The sequence below is a fragment of the Dermacentor andersoni genome, chromosome 8, assembly GCF_023375885.2.
Source record: "Dermacentor andersoni chromosome 8, qqDerAnde1_hic_scaffold, whole genome shotgun sequence".
In the NCBI taxonomy this organism is placed as follows: domain Eukaryota; kingdom Metazoa; phylum Arthropoda; class Arachnida; order Ixodida; family Ixodidae; genus Dermacentor; species Dermacentor andersoni.
The window spans coordinates 63577706-63596759 of NC_092821.1; the positions used below are offsets into that span (position 1 = coordinate 63577706).

Genomic DNA, 19054 nt, shown 5'->3' on the forward strand with positions numbered 1-19054 from the left:
TGTGTAAGCTCGCGGGCGAGGGAGCGAAGACTTGTGGCTGCATCTGTTCTTGACAGCGGTATGGGTGTAATCTGGGCACCATCATGAGCCGACCGGGCAGCGTCATCCGCACTGTCATTTCCTGAAATTCCACAGTGACCCGGTATCCACTGGTAGATGATGTTGTGTCCCTTGTTGATTGCGTGATGGTGGAGTAGTCGGATGTCTGCGACTAGTTGCTCATTTGGTCCATGGTTGAAAGGGGACATCAGACACTGAAGAGCTGCCTTTGAGTCACATAAGATGGACCATGAATGTGATGATTTGTGAACAATAAACTCCAGAGCAGCACGGATAGCTGCGAGTTCTGCAGCCGTCGATGATGTAATGTGAGATGTCTTGAACTTCAGGGTGACGCACTCTGCGGGAATCACCACTGCTCCAGCTGAACTATTAGAGGATACAGAACCATCGGTGTAAACGTGGATGCGTCCTCTGTGCTGTTCATGTAGCACTGAAAGCACGGTTTGTTTGAGGGCGAAAGTTGACATCTCCGTTTTCCTTTTGATGCCGGGAATAACAAGAAGAGCCTGGAGTGAATGGAGGCACCACAGCGGTTGAGATGGTCGTGCTGCAGGCGTGAAGTTCGACGGTAAAGTTCCATGGTTGGCGGCAATAATCTTGCTAAACGCTGAACGAGGTCGAGCGGCAGGAAGGGAGGCAAGATGATGCGATGGAAGTCGGGCGAAGTGCCTGATATGCATCCTTAAGGTGTCGACTTGAAGATACATGTTGATGGGGTGGTCATGCGCCATGGCTATTGTTGCTGCCGTGGACGCACATCTGGGAAGACCAAGGCAAATTCGCAGAGCTTGAGCTTGTACAGATTGGAGGGCACGGAGGTTGGTCTTGCCGGTCCCACCCAGTACAGGTAAGCTATAGCGCAGGAGACCAAGGAACAGTGCGTTATAGAGTTGGAGCATCGCACTCACAGACGCAAAGATGTTAAGCAGTTCTCATTTAGATAACCACACACACTCCCAGGACAATCTTTCACGATGCTTAGGTTCGAAATTTCGCTCTTGTTTGCAACTGTAATCGATGCCCCGCTATCTACTAAAGCCTTTAAGTCCCGTCCATTTGCTTGCACAGAAATGTGCACAAGCTTGGCACGAATGGTAAGCAAGATGGTCACGGGAAATTAGAGGAGGTAATCCTTTCTAATGTCAACAGGGTCACGTTTTTACACAAAGACTGTGACCTTTTTCAGTACATGAAGTACTGCCACCATTAGGAACACTCTCGGGATGCTGCGGAGTGCAGATGTGTATCACATTTTTAAGCACGTCATCAACCGTATGTGGTGTTCATAGTCAGATATCGTGCCTTTATAATTAGAGGTACGAGGAACAGTTCAATAATGTTGAATCAGCAACACGTAACAGCCTTCTCTTCGCAAAAGAAAAGAATTCTACCAGAGGGCCGGATTTATATTTGAAGGGTATACCACTGTCCCAGCTCTGGAGCTTATTCTCGGAGAAAGGCATAAAAAAAGACTGCCTCTCCTCTCAGCCCCTGGCCGGTGCGCTTTTCCTGTGATTCTCAAGTCATGCTGGGTTTTCGCTATGCGTCGTAGCTGCAAGCGCATGTTCACTACCTTCTCTAGGTCTCGTCGCCAAGTATTTTAGTCGCGCGCGTACCAGTAGAAACTCAGCCAGACTTGAGCGCTTGCAGATGACGAACCGTGGTAGACGTCCGGTTTTATCGTTTCTAACGACGTCCTCCTAGAACGCTGAAGGACATTCTTCGTCATGAGTTCTAGCATTTGTTGCTGGTACTTGTTGTTTCTCTGCTCGAGTTCCGTTACATGATGTAAAGTGCTTTTCGCACTCGGACATTTTCGGTCTCGTTCACTCATGCTGGCCGCCCAAGGTCGCACTACACCACCAGTAGCAAGAGGTCGTCTTCGTGAGCGTTCTCAACAATGGGATCAGCTTTAGATGCTCGCGGGCGTGTCGCGATCCGCGCAGGTTTCCATCACGTTCGAAAAAATGCTCGTCGGTAAAACGAAGTAGGTGAGGTGCACAACGCGGTATCCAGTCCTGGAATGCGCCAAATTTGTAATACAACTGAAATAATCTAGTATGTCAAGGTAGCCATCATTGTTTATTCTAGCTTACTCCTCTTCCCCGCCCTCCAACCTTACGACTTCTTCTTCTACCTTACAGTGCACAAGAAACTCTCCACTGATATAATATGATGACTCGCGAAGGACGACGAATTCCACCCTGTGACAGACATTCTCTACCGCCGCCTAATGAATCAGGTTGCCTGATTGCAGACAAACAAACTAACAGCATTTTTGTGGGATACAAAGTGGCGTCAACGCCAGAGCCAAATTTCACCATAGCTTGTGCAAACATTCCTCGGTAATGCGACTAAGGCTGCTAGCTCATGTGAATGGCATAACACTATGGAGCTTCTTGACGCTGTCAGTGATTCTGATCTGCTGCGTATGTATGATGTTTTTTCTGTTCTCTTTAGGATGAAGCTCTTCTGAAGCTAGTGGATGCCTTGGTGGTAAGTACTTTGCTCGAACAAAGATTCTCTTGTGTCATTTGGTGCACTCGAGAAAACCTGGCCGACTTGGGCAGAGCCGTTCGGCGGTAACGGTCACATTGTGTTACGCACGGTGTGCGGAGTCATGCGGAGTATTTGAAAACGAACTTTCTCAGGTATTTCGGTAAGCCCCGTTATATGGATAACTAGTAACTTAAACCGCGAAAACAAACGCTACCCACGCCGAAACACGAAAAAACTGCGCAATGACCATTCTATAATTTCAACTTCAATTTATTCAGACATGTTCACAACGTGCCCACGAGACGTCACAAATTTACTGACAACCGTTCGATCGGGCAAATACGTGTCCAACCTAATGGAGGCGGGTTTTCATTCGTAAGAAGTGCTTGTCGCACGCTTGTCGCGTTTGTTAGGCGCTGAGAGAGCAGTGGCACTGCTATCATAATCCACGCTGACCTATCTCTCGATGTGCGCATGGATGAGATGGGCACCATTCACATGCACTCAAGCACCAGACACTCGAGCATTCACTCGTGCTCCAGACGGCGGGCCTCGGAAGGATGTGTCAACTTATTCGCTTTAAAAGCAACAGCACCAGTCCAGTAAATGCACTTAGCCGCATCGAAGCCATGCTCTTATACAGATTAAGAACAGCATCGGCCTACACTTCTGCATGGATCTTCAAAGTCCGCGGTGCTGCTTCTCCAACTTCCGTCACCGTATATGACTCAATCAATTTCTTTTCGAGCGGAAAGAAAACTAATGCAAAAGCAACTGAACCGATAGCTGAGGAACGTACCCTTACTTTATGGTCAACTAAAAATAATATATACAGGGCAGCTATACAGCAGAACATATTGAAACGATTGAAGAATTCGTGGTATAGCTTTAAAATGCCGCCGGACTAAAAAGATTGGAATAGTTCAGCTACATATCTTGGTTATCGCTAGAAACAGTGAGTAACTTTGCCTGAAGTCTCGTGCTCTCATAACTCTTATGTTTAACTTATTCCAACGATTTCAGCTGCAGAATGAAATTAGTATTTCACTATATGCACGATAATATTGCAGGTACTGTTGCCGTTAGAAGCGTATCTTATATTGCGAGATTGTAACTACAGTAGTGATTTCGGGGATAAAAGACTTTTGTACGCAAAGTAACATGGACTGAAATAGATGTCTTATGACTACATATTGTTTTAAACGATGGTAGACGTTTTGTTTTGCAAATATCAGTAAAGGCACCATTTGCCGAGAAAGAATAATTTGCTGCATTTGTTGCATTTGCTGAGGCCCCGTACAAACGAGTTGCTACAACCAAACCGTGCAGCTGATACCGGATGACACCACCATGATATCTCCATCCGTCTCCTGCGTCGTGTGACGCCGAAATGTATGGTTAACTGCGGGCGGGCGCAGTGTGTATTGCCGAGTGAATGATCAAGTACTGAGCTTATACTACAAACATATGGGAAGAAGGACAAAAATTATGGCATCGCAGGTTGTATGAACATTTTTCTTCCTAACATGGTTTTAATCTGGTCCTTTGTTTGCAGGAAGCACTCTAGAACAACGCACATCAACGCGAGAAGAAAAGTTGCAGTTTCGCCTGAAAGGCGAAGATTCGATTGCAATAGCGAGTTAGTGGACACCTTTACGAAGCAGCAATGGTAGTTTTATCGGCCATTGAAACTTGTAAACATACGCATACTATCTAAATTACCAAGCATGGTGTCACGCGCGCCCAAGCAAACGTGAACGCATCTCACTCGACGACCACTTAAACTCGCTGTCGAAATGCTCGAGTGAGGAAGTGCGGCTGCACAGCGAGCGAATAGACCTTCGTGCCGCGTCTCGCACCAACGCGAACTAAGCCGCGAAAACGCAGCGCGAAGCGCACTCTGTTGTCCCCGTGGCAGATGGCTTTCGAGGTACAGCGGCCCGGGCAACCGCGTGCAGCCGCCCGGGTCGCCCAGAGTAGAACGCGCCCCCCTCCGTGCCCTTCCCACGGAGCCATGCGCGCGACAGAAGACGGTGCACTTCCTCCCCGCTTTCCTCTCTTTCGTGCGCGTGATCGAGCCGCGATCGCCGACTTAGCCTCGCACGCTTTGACTCCCGCATACAGCATACGGCGCCCGGTGAAGATTTTATCGCCCTTGGACTTAATGTGGAACCTCATGGCGACGCCGATGGCAGAAATACTCTTCAAATGTTCATATCATTGATATAGCAATAATAACGAATGGTACTGGCGTAGTACTGACGAAATTCGCACGGATTTGTCGTCGCATTTCAACAGCTTAAACATAAAATAACAGTACCGTACTCTGAAAATGCAGCTTCATTCATGTACACATAGATCCCTATTTCTGGGGCATTTCAACCTGCACCGAAATTCTTTAAATTGTGGAATTCAACTTCTCGAACCTACGTACATAGTCGGCTATGAAGGACACCGTAGCTCGGGCTTTCTAGAATAGTTTTGTCTACCCGTGGTTCTTTAACTTGCACTTAATGGACGGTACAGGAGCTCTCTGCATTCGGCCGCCATCAGAATGCACTCGCCGCGGCCAGGGTCGAACCCGCAATCTTGGGCTGCGGGTTCGACACGTTAGCCGCTGAGCCACCTCGACCAGCTCAAAATACCTTCGACTGAGTAGTTATCTGTAGCTAGACACATCCTATGATAATTCCGTCTCATATTTGACGTGCACTTTAGAGCGAAATTGTTAGCCTCTCGGCGGTCGGCATTTTTCGTGTCCGCGTTCGTTAGCAAAAAGTGCGGGCCGATCCCGGTGGCAGTGCAGGCCAGGAGCAGTAGCTCCTACCGCCGTAAGGCTGAGGCTACAAACTCTCAGAAAAGTTAACCGATTGGTACATGCGTTCTATAAAATTACGCATACAAAATATAGAACGATATCCGTTTCAATAAAGAACAAGCATTACATAAGCATGCGAACCACATAATTGTTGATAAGGCGCTCCTGGTAACAATGCGAAGCCCGTAGCGTTCCCCGCATACGTTTTCCGGTAAACATTACTGTGGCGCAAGCTGCCGTGGCGACGCCAGCTTGCGATGTGGCGAGTGACATCTGTAGCCTTTAGTATATAAAACAACCAGCCTATCAACTGACTGTATTTGCAGAACCACTACGGGTACGAAATGCGTAGTTATCACTCCCTAGGAGCAGCGTGAATACGAGGAGTGGCAACGGGAAAAAGAAGCGTCAACACGAGCGGGGGCGGCTTGCTGCCAAAATTACCGTTACTCATGTTGCTACAATTACCCTAAAGCAATAAAGCATTGCATACCCCTCAGCAGTTATAGTGGTGGTTTTTAACAGCTTCCCTGGGGATCTATTTTCGCAGACCCGGGATTGCGAGTCAATATTTTTTATGTCGCACACGCCTTAAAACGCATCGAATTTGTTAGGCATGTGACCAGTATTCATAGAATACTCATTATGAGGTCTTAGGTGAAAGTAGAAGAAAAAGAAACTGTACAAACTAATGAAATAAACAATGCAGAAGGACTGCAGAACAAATTTATGTACAAATATATATATATATATATATATATATATATATATATATATATATATATATATATATATATATATATATATAGAGAGAGAGAGAGAGAGAGAGAAAGAGAGAGAGAGAGAATGTATCTATAGAATGTATGTATAGTTTCCCAGAAGCGGGGACTACATGTCAGCGTTGCCAGATTGGAAAGTCGGCACGACACCAGAAACTCGCTCAAATTTCCCCAGATTTCACCAGAAAATAAAATTGCTTTTAAATGCACAAAAATGACCAAGAATTAACATTCGTCAAGCACTCATCTTATTATCTATATACAATTACGATGAGAAGCCTTTAATTATCCCTTGGAGCATCGTAGACGCCTGAACGAAACCTGCGTAGCATATCGTCTGTGATAGTGAACTTCACGCAACACCCCTTTCTGGAGGCCAACGTTGTGCGAATTCGTGCAATGGAATCCAAAGTTTTCAGCGACATCTTGTTCCTGTACTTCGTCTTAACACACGTGACCTGACTGAAGACTCGCTCCACCACTGCATTCGACACTGGGCAAGAAAGACATGCCAGTGCATACAATGCAAAATCCCGGTAGGGTTTTTTCCCCATGGCATTTTTAAACTTGAAAATTCTAGCCCAGAATGTTGCAGAATCCTCAGGAAGTTTCCCGTCGAAGACGGCCTGCGCTACAGGTTTTTGTGACAGCGAAACGAGCGGAGCGTCAGCACGTCTGTCGGCTGGCCACTTGACGCATTGCCGGTGGCCCGGCGTTGCTCTTCCCGTGCTTCCCACGGTAAATTCATTCCTCCACTAGAACAGCCGGTGCCGTCTATTGAAACGACTTATAACTATACGTGCGTTGAAACCTAGCGCTAGCCCCATCACACGCTAGCACAAACCTTAGCTACAGTAAGCTTTATATAGTTCACTGTACCCTAGCAGTAGCACAGCAACACAGGGATTTCATGAGGAATAAACAAATACAAATATAGGCCTTAGAATCGTGGCGGCCGCAGGCGCTACCTAGTGTTAAATGTTTGGATGAGCAGCGCGGGTAGACGGTAATTTCGGTAGAGTGGTTTTCCCCAGATATCCCCAGATTTTGCCTGGTGTAGTAGTTTGTTGGCCTGGCCACCAGGAGCTCTACATTTTCACCAGATTTCCGAAATCTGGTGGCCAATTTCACCAGATGGCAACGCTGCTACATGTAATGACGGACGGTCATTGCACAGGTAATCATGCGAGCTTGAATGTATTCTTCAGTTAGTTCCTGAACTTTAGCGGCGAACACGTCCCAATTTTGTCGAAGCGAAGGGTTTTCGAAAGTCGGTAGGAAAAGGTCGATAAATGCGACTGATTCGTTATTTAGGACGGTACACTTTTTTGCAACTATCCGTGGTTCTTCTGAGTTTATTTGCATTGGGGCTTCAAAAGTTAATTGCAAATGCAAGTAAGCAGTGATCGCTTATACCAGGTAGGTGTGTAATCTCCAAGATTGTATCGGTGGGGGATGTCCAAACGGTGTTTGCGGCTTTAGAAGACACACGTGTAGTTCGTGTTACTAGCTGTGACAATGAAAAAACGGAGCGCTAGCTTAGGAAGTCCTTAGCATGTGCCGAAAAGGGAGAGAATGAAGAAGGTTTACTTTTCCAGGTTATATTTGAAACAATAGAATCGCACAAAGATAGGATGGTAATTAAATGAAGGAAATCACATGTGAACAAGGTTAATGCTACCGTGCACTTCGTGGGAAAATGTAGGCGCTGCTGAGGGTGAGCGATTGCACACGCTCATGATGATTTTTCATTTTTGTGACTAGGAGCTACGGAAGTCCAGGCAGCCTCTAGATCGTCGCTCGTGCAGACTATACAAGACGGAATGTAATTTGAAATACTCAAAATGACGCCATTTCCTCTACGCGCAGCGCGATCGCAGTGATAAACACGAAACTGCGCAGCACCATGGAAACTTGTCGCAGATTCCAAGTTTTTGATGCAGCAAATTCGTCTCGCTCAAAAATTCATAACATTATTTAGGCAACAATTCAGTAAAAGCGATCTCTGGCAAAACGTTAAGCAGCGCACGCGTGGCGTGACACTGAAAACGATGGGCAAGTTCCTTATGGTTCAGACAAAATGTTGCTAGTGAAAAAAAAAAAAAAACACGAGCAAGCAAGGAAAGAACGATGGAACGCTCGCTATACTTTTGCATTTGTGGGGAGTGCTCTGCATCTTCTCTCTCTACAACAACGTTGAGCCTCGACACGCATGGCTGCAATACGCGCTTCGTGCCACGGCGCTCGCCCGTGGAGATTATATTAAGAAAATATGAGCATCTTGAGAGTCTGGTCTTGCGTAGCACGCGTGACACCTATAACGCAAATAAAGTTCGACGTTCGAAACGCCTGTGTTGCCACCAAGAATTTCACACGAAATATTGATGCACAGTAACAACGAACTTACCGTGCCGCCGCAGTGCCTGCTGCGCGAGCTGCTGGACTCGGACGCTGGCGACGAGGTCATGAGGGCCTTGTCCTGCACAGTTCTCACTTTGGTGGAGAGTGCAGCGTCCAGCGGAGGCATAGGGATTCGACTCGCACTGGGTTCGATCACATCAGTCATCCAGACCACCGTCACGTGTGAGTGGCCACTGCGCTAGCGCCGTGAATAAGGAGCAGCGCGCCGCGTTAATTTTCATTAACGCACTACGCTGTCTGCACTAATGGCACTGATGCAGGTCCAAATAGACGCCTTACTCGATAACTGCTTCGCAAGTTTCATCCTTCGCAACACGTGCGCAACTTAAGCCAGCGCTGGATAAGTATAGCTATACCTGATTCCCCAACCACCGTGTTCATGAACACGCTTCGAATTGAAGCCCCTGCACGACTCCATGTAGCAATGTATCTATGGATGTATTTTATAAGCATCTGTGTTGAAACGAGGCGTTCTGTTGTGCAGTGCGCTTATTTGTACCCTACTGCTTCGTTCGTTCTTGGACCTCATCTCCCTGTTCCTTATAACAAATCACCCGCTCGTTTACGTCACTGCATAGAAAGCGATTGAGACCGATCACCCATCCATCCTGTCTGAGAGGACGTCTCTTGGAGCGTTACGTGCAGTCAGTGCTAATTAGAATGGTGCCAAAAGGTGTAGGAGCAAAAGCCTGCGTCTTTTGTAAGTGTTAATAGCGTCTTATATGGAAAGTATGTCGAAATGAGTGAGAAATCTTGCTTTATCTTTGTTGCCACATTTACATGAGATTGTGAGAAAGTCAAGATTACACTGCATTTTTTTTTTAGAAGGCAGGCGAATAATCTGCAGCCGCTACGGTGATTTCGATTCGAAGCGGATGGCCCTCGATTCAGCGGGTTTTCTTACATTGGCCGCTACAACGGACTTCTACACGGGGGCGCATAATCTGTACATTTTGAGCGCACGCAAGTCGCAAGGGCCTGTATTTTATTTCAGGCATGCTAAATGTCTAAGCAATGTGTTTCTTTTTTTTTGCATTCCGCAAGCTATATTTGTCGGTGACCGTTCGTATTTTCGACAACGCTTTCGGCATATCGCATTGTGCCGTGCTGGTCTTGGTATGCAAAAGCAGTGCTCTTCAAGGAAACGGGACTGTAACTTCATGCAGGGCTTCAACAGAACGCTTTCTTTCTTCCACATACCATATAGATTCGCCTAAGCGCAACACTCTTTTTTTTTCTTCTAGACAATTTCGACAAGGTGAAGCAATGTTTGATAATCCGGTGATGAAGATGAATTGCCGATATCAAAATTAAATTGTGGGCCTCGGCATTATTCGTTGCTGCGAAATAGAGTGGCTCATAAATGATTTTGTTTGCCAAGTGTTCTTGATTGTGCACATCAGTTTAAGTACACGATAGTACTATAGTACGCGATCGTAAGCTGCGTCTGTTACCTTTACACTGCCTTCCGCGCCTTTGAGGCTTAGTCCGTGCCACTTGCAACATGGACAGGTACCGGAGGGAGCTTGCGCAAGATGTAGCCTTTGAGTACGCACGCGCACTCCGAATTTCAGAGGAGTAAGCAGCACATAGTCTTTGTTGATTATTACTGGAGTCTCATTGCTAAAAAGTAAAATCTGCAGTGAAATTAAGGTGGCAGGTTAACACACCGCTTTTCTTTTCCAAATTGTTTCGACTAAAATAAGACTAGCAATTTACGCCTGATCAGCATTAAATATGCTCCGTAACTATGATCATTTTAAAATTTACATTGTTTTCGACTTCATACCATTTAACCTGATGGTGTTGGAAGAAGTAAATATACAACACATCCTCAAAATGGTGAAGAGCATATTGTAATATACATATTCAACGTTTTCTTTGCAGGTTCATGAACCAAACACACGGAAAGCATCACATGTGTAGCCCAGAGCTTCGATATCTATTGTGTAGCCAGCATTGCCAATATCAATGGTATAGTATAGAATAGTCTGATGACCGCTCTGACTACCTCAGCGTTGTGTTCTACTGCGGCATTCATGGTGGCGCTGCCACATTGTAGATTTGGTTTATGAAGAGAGCGTTTGGTATATTAACGACCATACATTCGTGGATGCCTTTTCAAGAGGAGTCAAGTACCAGGTGTATAAGATTCCGCAATAAAGCTACTGTATCCCAGCAACCTCTTTGCTGACATTGTACTCATCGTATTGCAATGTGGTCAGTGGTATCGAGCTCTTTCGGATTATGTCCCACCTGAAGAACACGTGTGCATATTTTCTATTCGTTTTTTTTTCCTTTGCATACAGCCCTTACGACCTACGTCGAGCTATGTGTTGAGCTGCAAAGGGGCATCCGGCATGATCGCTTTCAGCAGTGATGCCCTACCATTGCCTCAGAAATCAGAAAGCACACGAAGCCCACGCCCGCTGCCCATCTCTGAGGTCATGCTCTTCCAGAACGTAGAACGGTGGCGAAGCATGAGAATTGACAGTAATCCATTCTAAGCATCGCGCAAGAGCCAAGGACGACTAATAAGAGCCCTGGGTGGTTGCTGTCTTTAAACTATAAGTATATCACGAAAAACCGGCGAATTTATGAGCGGCAGCCCTGGAACGAGTTAATAAAATACATTAAACTCACACGAATAGCCAAAATTATGACCCATCAACACGCACTATTTCATCTAGATATTCGCCGAGCAACACTTCATGCCACATGATGCCACAAGGTGTTATTCTAAAGCACTCGATCTCCTCTTTCTAACGCAACACAAAGCAAAGTGTGCCCGCGAACACTGAACACGGCTGAGCGTGGTCACGTGGGCCCTACATTGAAAACGATCTGCGGTGCGCACAAAATTTATGCGCGCCGAGGGCTGATGGAACAGAGGCACACTGGGCGCTGTGTTTTCGTTCTCTTCTGCGGTTGTTATTGGACCTTATATTGTGCTGATTATGCCGATCTCAAGGGCGGCGATCTTCTTAGGGAAAGAGGGTTATCTCTGGTAACATTGAATTTGTGACCTTTTGCCAGGATTGAAATATCTTCTGTCGTGAGCTTCCTCGGTGATAAGTGAAAGAAGATGCAAGCACTGTAATCCTACCGGTGAACGAGGGCAACTCAACCGTTGTTTTGAACATACAGGACTACTAGGAAAAGGTGTTCGCCCTACTTAATAGTCAAGACTACGATAAACTAAAGGACTCCACCACGAGAACCCAATCTGTACTGAATAAGACGCTGGTTGAAATATTGCGCAGCCGCCCAAATTCTTCACATCTCTACCTAAAATTAATGTGTGTGAATGAATACGCGCCAGCTTTTTACGGCTTGCCAAAACTCCATAAACCCGGAATCACTTTACGGCCAATCGTAGACAATTTGTGCTCGCCGCTGTCATTACTATCCACATGCATGCACCAGATTATATCACCACCCTCCGGAAGGACAGCATCCCACGTGCACGACTCCAAGTAGTTCATCAAACCCACTTCAAAAGTACGTATCGAAGATGATCGAAGTCTCTTTTGATGTGATCTCTCTGTTCACCAGAGTACCCATTAGGTTGGATATATCCGCAACTAGGGATGCCCTGGAACGAGACGATACACTCAGCGAGAGAACCCCTTTGAGTGTAGACGAAATCTGCCGTCTTCTTGAACTGTGCCTGTCAAATACCGGCTTCACCTTCTGAGGCAGCTACTACAGGCAGGTGAAAGGAACTTCCATGGGGGCATCAATTTCCGTTGCTGTGGCTAGAAAGAGCTCTGAGTACCTTTTCCCCGAAACCAAAAAGCTTTCTTCAGTTACGTGAATAATTCATTCGGCACCGTGAATACAGGGCGAGTCGAAAACCTGCAGAATTACTTAAATTCCATAGACTCGGATATATAGTTCACATATGAGCGCGAACAGAACGGTTATCTTCCATTGCTAGATGTCCAAGTTACACGAACAGAAGGCATTCTACAATTTTCAGTCTAGCGCAAGCCAACCCACAAGGGCCGCTACCATCACTTCGAATCCAACCATCCGGTAAACCATAAGACATCTGTTGTCAATTCTTTATTCAAAAGAGCCGAAACTCATTGCTCATTGGAATCAGACCAAAAAGAAACAAAGCAGAACGGTTCTCAGCGAACTCAAAAGGAATGGCTACACAAATGGCTTTATTCGAAAAACCACCTCCCACCAAAAAGAAGAAACAAACTACAAACAAACAAATTTGAACCGTTGACTTCACCCCTATCCCAGAAACGAATGTCCATCCCATACGCAAAAGGTGCCAGCGAAGCTCTCTGCCGAATATTAAAAAAAAAGAAGGCGTCAAAGTCGCGCACAAAGTGATAACTCCTTTCAATATCCTCCTCCCTGAACCAAAAGACCGTCCACCAAAAAAAAAAAAAAAAAAGGTCGAGGCGTCGTCTACAAAATCCCCTGTGCCGACTGTCAGGCGACGTACATTGGGGAAACCAAAAAATCTAAAAGAAAGAATGAGACAACACTAGAATGACGTCATAACATTCAACTAAATACGCAGCGCCGTCGCCGAGCATTCTGAATACGCCGTCCACTAAATTGCGTTCCAAGAAACCCGAATCATTTGAACAGAGACGAACTCGAGAAAAAGGCTGCTACTGGAGTCATGGCACATTCATAATACGGGGGGTAACATTTAACCGCATCAGGGGCAACTTATCCTCTATCTATTTCCATGACGATAGGAAGGAAAAGATGCCAAGCCAGTTAGATCCCCATCACCAAAACGTCTTCGCTCCCCCCTCTCCCGCCTCCCTTCAACGGAATCGATGGGTGGATGTTACGAACGTCCCATTTGAAACGGGGAGGTGAGTTTCGCCACCAAGCTCTTCTTATCTTATTGTCTAATGTCTTACCTACGTTAAAGATGCAAAAAAGGAAAGGAAAAAGGTAGCCACGATGAACACACACAACCAAAGTTTCTGAACCCCTATTGTGAACTTTGTTTTTGTACGCCTCCGTTGTTTGTCGTTTCCCTACCTTCTTCCACCAATCTTCCAATCGCCTCTTACTAATGCCTATTGCGGACATGTTTACTTTCCCCCTGCTCTCGCTGAACCCAAGGTCTCCAACGAGGCCAGTGATTCCTAAATCGACCGCTGGGCAGATATCTTCCTATTCTAATACAACATGCTCCGTCGGTTCCCTAGCTTTACCGCCGCAAGCACAAGCACAAAGTTCCCCTACACCCCCCTCTCCCCCGAAGCCTCTCCCCCGCAGGGGCGGGGGAGAGGGGTGTAGGGGGAGCTTTGGCGTGAAATGACCGGATGGACGGACGACTGCGAGAGCACCGTGACTACGACAAATATATGAGTTCTTTCCTTTAATATCTTGAAAATTTAGATTTAGGCTAGTTTTTAGATCTAGGCTAGCCAGGTGAAGTCGCCCATTAGTATACTGTATTTTGTTTTGACTTTACCCATCGCCAATTCCACGTCTTCATAGAAGCTTTCGACTTCCTGGTCATCATGACTGGATGTAGGGGCGCAGACCTGTACGACCTTCATTTTGTATTTCTTATTAAGTTTCACAACAAGACCTGCCCCCCTCTCGTCAGTGTTATCGAATTCCTGTATGTTTCCAGCTATATCCTTATTAATCAGTAATCCGACTCCTAGTTCTCCTCTCTCCGTTAAGCCCCGGTAGCACAGGACGTGCCCGCTTTTCAGCACTGTATATGCTTCTTTTGTCCTCCTAACTTCACTGAGCCCTATTATATCCCATTTACTGCACCCTAATTCATCCAATAGCACTGCTAGACTCGCCTCACTAGATAACGTTCTAGCGTTAAACGCTTACTGAATAATCGCACCACCCTAAATACAGGTTAGTGGGTTCCTACGGTAATGTACACCAACAAGGGTGTGATCCAGAAGATCTCGGAAGAGGCCTTGACACAATGTCATATGTAAGAGGCATGGGGCATAAAAAGAAAAGAAGAGGACGATGTGGGCCGACCGGTTCGAACGGCACGAGCCCTCGAGGCGCGTGACTCGGGGTGTGATCGGAGGAGAAGCGGCGCCAAGCTGGGATTATCGACGTGGCTCTGGGCTAAGAAAGTTGGAGCGCCAGCTTCGCACTGACGACGGGAGCCATGGAGGTTCGGACTGGCCCGTGACACTGGCGGCACAGGTTGTGGCCGTCGACCTCGGCGACGTTCGAGCGAGGCTTCTTGGACCTGCTGCAGATTCCCACGGCAGTGCCGGGCACTCCAGGAATTGAATCCCCCTTCTTCGGCAGACCAGCACGGACGGTAGTCCCCGGGGCGTCCAGCCGGCACTCGAAGCGGCGGAGCCCGGTGTTAGGCCTAGCCAGGCTGGCCGGAGTGCACGTCACCGACACAGTTCGGGACACCGGCATCCGAGACGGAGGAGCTGGCCGGCCGATACCAAGGAAGCAAAACTTGCGGAGTCGGCGCGAGCACTGACGGTGACCAAGGGCTTACGCACACCGGACTTGGAGATACGTGCCACGACACTTTTTAAGAGCGTTCCTTTAGGTAAGCGTGCAGCCGTAGGCCAGGGTTGCCCAACTTTCGCGCGGAACGCGCTAAGGACGAACGTAAGGGAGTATAAGGACATATTTAGGCTACGCAAGCGTGGAGTTTTATCTTTGTCAATTGAGTTTTGAGTTCCATTTTGAGCGCGCTTTATTTTGGGTTTGTTCTTAGTCAAGTTTGTTTGCTGTGCTCGCCTGCGTCTCCCGACTCCATCTCTCCGAACATCCGAATGGCCACGAGATCAGTGTGACACAAATTGGCGAGCCTGCCAGGATATAATCCTTACTAGGATGCGTCCCAGGATAGACCCCTTACTAGGATGCGTCCCAGGATAGAATCCTTACTAGGATACGTCCCAGGATAGGATCCGTCCCAGGATAGGATCCGTCCCAGGATATTTCCAGCATTCTATTTCGGTCCTGTCACTGATCTTGCTGGTTTAGAGATGGAGTGAGAAAGTTTGGCGGCGATAGCTAGATTTAAACCTGTCGAAGAGAGACAATAGCGGTCTTCGAAAAGCAACACGAACGAGCACGCGAGCAACACGAACGAACGTGTAAAGAGCAGAATGTGAAAAGGAAATTTTATAATTGAAGATAAGGCTAGTAGAGATGGACACGGGCTCTCGTGAAGGCACGAGTACACCCGGATCGGCGTCATCCGAGTCACCTTCTTTCACGCCACGACAGATTTGCCCTAGGAAATTGATGACACGTTTCGATGAGCGGAGGGATGACTTGGATGCGTATTTGCATCAGTTCGAAAGAATAGCAATCGGGCAAGGCTGGGAGAGGAGCGAGTGGGCTACCGCCTTGAGTCTATGTTTAGTGGGCAAGGCTCTCAGTGTCTTTGGGCGTATGCCAGCAGAGGAATGATTAGCCTATGACAAGGTCAAGAAAACCTTATTACTAAGATTCAGGTTGATCGCAGAAGGGTTCCGAGAGAAGTTTAGGTCATGTGTGCCTGAAGATTCAGGAACAGGCAAGCAATTCGCGTGTCGGCTAACGAATTATTTTGAGAGATGGATAGAGATGTCCGAGACGGACAGAACGTATGAAGGGGTTCGCGACAAGGTCGTGGGTGAACAGTTTCTTGTCAGGTGTAGCAGCAATTTGGCGATATTCCTGAAGGAAAGAAAACTACAAACTGTGGAACAAATGGCAGAACAAACGGATCAGTTCGTAGAGGCACATGTATTGAAAAATTTAGGAAAGAGCGACAATGATGCGCACACGACAGCAGATGGAGATATGAAGAACCAGGGGCAAATCAGTAGACAAGGGGAACCCCAGAGATGTTTTCTATGCAACCGGTTAGGTCATGTAGCGATTAACTGCAGAGTGAGAGATAATCGTCCCGAAACACTGGTGGTTTGCCAGTTGTGCCAAAAGAAAGGTCACAAGGCAGACGAATGCAGGACTGGAGCCGTGGATAAGAGGGCATGTATCATGACGTCAAGAGAGGATGGGCAGATAGAGCAGGACATGCCTGTAGTGGAAGGCGAGCTACAAGGGCACAAGGCTACGGTCTTGAGACACTGGAGCCAATGCCATTTTAGTGAGGAAGAGTCTAGTACCACCAGAAAGCATTACCGGGTACATTAAACCAGTAATCTTTGTAGACAAGTCCGTTAAATATCTGCTAGAAGCACGGATTCAAATATCGACACCCTTTTTCACAGGACTTGTCACAGCCAGATGTGTGGAGGACACTCTTTATGATTGTGGGAAGTGTACTTGGGGTAAGGAGAGCAGACGACCCAGACCCTAGTTGGAGGACGAAAGGGAAGGACGTGGAAGACAAAGAACTCTCAGAAGCGCAAAAAGAGGCGATGCAAGAGACAGATGCAGCGGCTGTAGCAAAGACACGAGCAAGCAATAGTAGGACCAAACTCCCGACAGCTTTGCAGGTTACAACCATTAGGGATTAAATGTAACGGCTGCAGATTTTAAAGAACTTCAGAACAAGGATGAATTAATACGAAAGTGTGAACTGAAGATAGGAAAGTGTGAACTGAAGATAGGATATCATGAGTAGGGCGTTCGAGTGATGAAATGTCAATAGTGTACCGCGGACAATTAAGGGTACAGGTGTAAAGTGGTGAGAACAATGAACTCGCAAATGTTGTGAACTGTGTATGAGGTGAAATGTGCGTGACAGTGTGGTGATGTGTTGTGAGCCACGACGATGCAAGAAAATGCACCCAAGTCACAGCGGGAGAGTCAAATTCGCCACCATGAATACCGACAGAAGGCAGTTTTTTAGAAAAAAAAACTCCTGAAAAGGGGGCCTATGTCATATGTAAGAGGCATGGGGCATAAAAAAAAAGAAGAGGACGATGTGCGCCGACCGGTCCGAACGACAAGAGCCCTCGAGGCGCGTGACCCGAGGTGTGATTGGAGGAGAAGCGGAACCAAGCTAGGATTATCGACGTGGCTCTGGGCCAAGAAAGTTGGAGCGCCAGCTTCGCACTGGCGACGGGAGCCATGGAGGTTCGGACTGGCCCGTGACGCTGGCGGCACAAGGTGTGGCCGTCGACTTCGGCGGCGTTCGAGCGAGGCTCCTTGGACCTGCTGCAGCCTCCCACGGCAGTGCCGGGCACTCCAGGAATTTGATCCCCCTTCTTCGGCAGACCAGCACGGACGGTAGTCCCCGGGGCTTCCCGCCAGAACCCGGAGAAGCGGTGGAGCCCGGTGTTAGGCCTAGCCAGGCAGGCTGGAGTACACGTCACCGACAGAGTTCGGGACACCGGCATCCGAGACGGAGGAGCTGGCCGGACGATACCAAGGAAGCAAAACATGCGGAGTCGGCGGGAGCACTGACGGTGACCAAGGGCTTACGCACATCGGACTTGGGATACGTGCCACGACTGAACTTTTTAGAGCGTTCCTTTTGGTAAGCGTGCAGCCATAGGCCAGGGTTGGCCGACTTTTGCGCGGAACGCTCTAAGGACGAGCGTAGGGGAGGATAAGGACATATTTAGGTTACGCAAGTGTGGAGTTTCATCTTTGTCAGTTGAGTTTTGAGTTCCATTTTGAGTGTGTTTTATGTTGGGTTTGTTCTTAGTAAAGTCTGTTTGCTGTGCTCACCTGTGTCTCCTGACTCCATCTGTCCCAACATCCGCACGGCCCCGAGACCTGTGTGATACACAAGCTAACTTTTGGCAAAATCTGGCCAAGCACGGTTACGTTCTGCCATTGTTGAGGGGGCTACTCTACCTGTAGAGCTGTCATCTTGTATGGTTACCTATGCCTGTAACATATCTGGTCTTATCAATTTCTTCCTTCTTTGTTTTTTGCCACCAATACTCTAAACGTCCGCAGCTATAATTCCCAGTGCTTGTGGAAGGTGAACGTTACCGATGGGTCTCATTTCTGCTAAGATGTGCAGAGTTGTCTCCGGATTGTTGCGGCGGCAGACACATGCCTCATCATGCTGCGAATATCCGCACCGGTATGTTTCTGCCCTCAAGCAACCAGGTGGAACTTCAGATATCAAGGCACTTCCGTTTGTGTTACCGTACAGATTTTTCTTTCCATTTCCTTTCTTGCCATTGTAAATCTCTATGGTCTTTTGTTTCCATTCTTTGCATTCTATTATATTTATCCGTTCATTTCACTTCCTTTTAAATGACTCATGGTGATTCATTTACACTTTCAATTACCCTGTACTTGGCTGCCAGTTCTCCTGACCTCTTCCTCCATTTTACATCCACGTGATCCAAGTAAAAATATGTTTGCACTTTAGCCACCCATTTCTTTTCATCCATGTTCCCAAGTCTATCTTCAAAACTATTTTTGCTCTGTGCTTCTCTTGCTTCGAAAGAAGTTCAAAGCATGGTTTTACCCTATGCCTACATTGTCAGTCAGTCCACCGACCTTTGTTTAACTTCCAAAGATAGTAAAATCTGCGATTTAAAGGGCCCCTCGCCAG

At 47.2% G+C, this 19054-nt stretch overlaps 1 long non-coding RNA gene across 1 annotated transcript; it reads left to right on the plus strand.

The window, feature by feature from the left end:
* The first annotated feature begins 2518 nt into the window (after nt 1-2518).
* On the plus strand, nt 2519-11268 carry LOC129385299 (uncharacterized). Its single transcript, XR_008612879.2, has 3 exons — nt 2519-2559; nt 8580-8742; nt 10468-11268. It is a non-coding gene; the product is annotated as an uncharacterized lncRNA (long non-coding RNA).
* The last annotated feature ends 7786 nt before the right edge of the window (nt 11269-19054 follow it).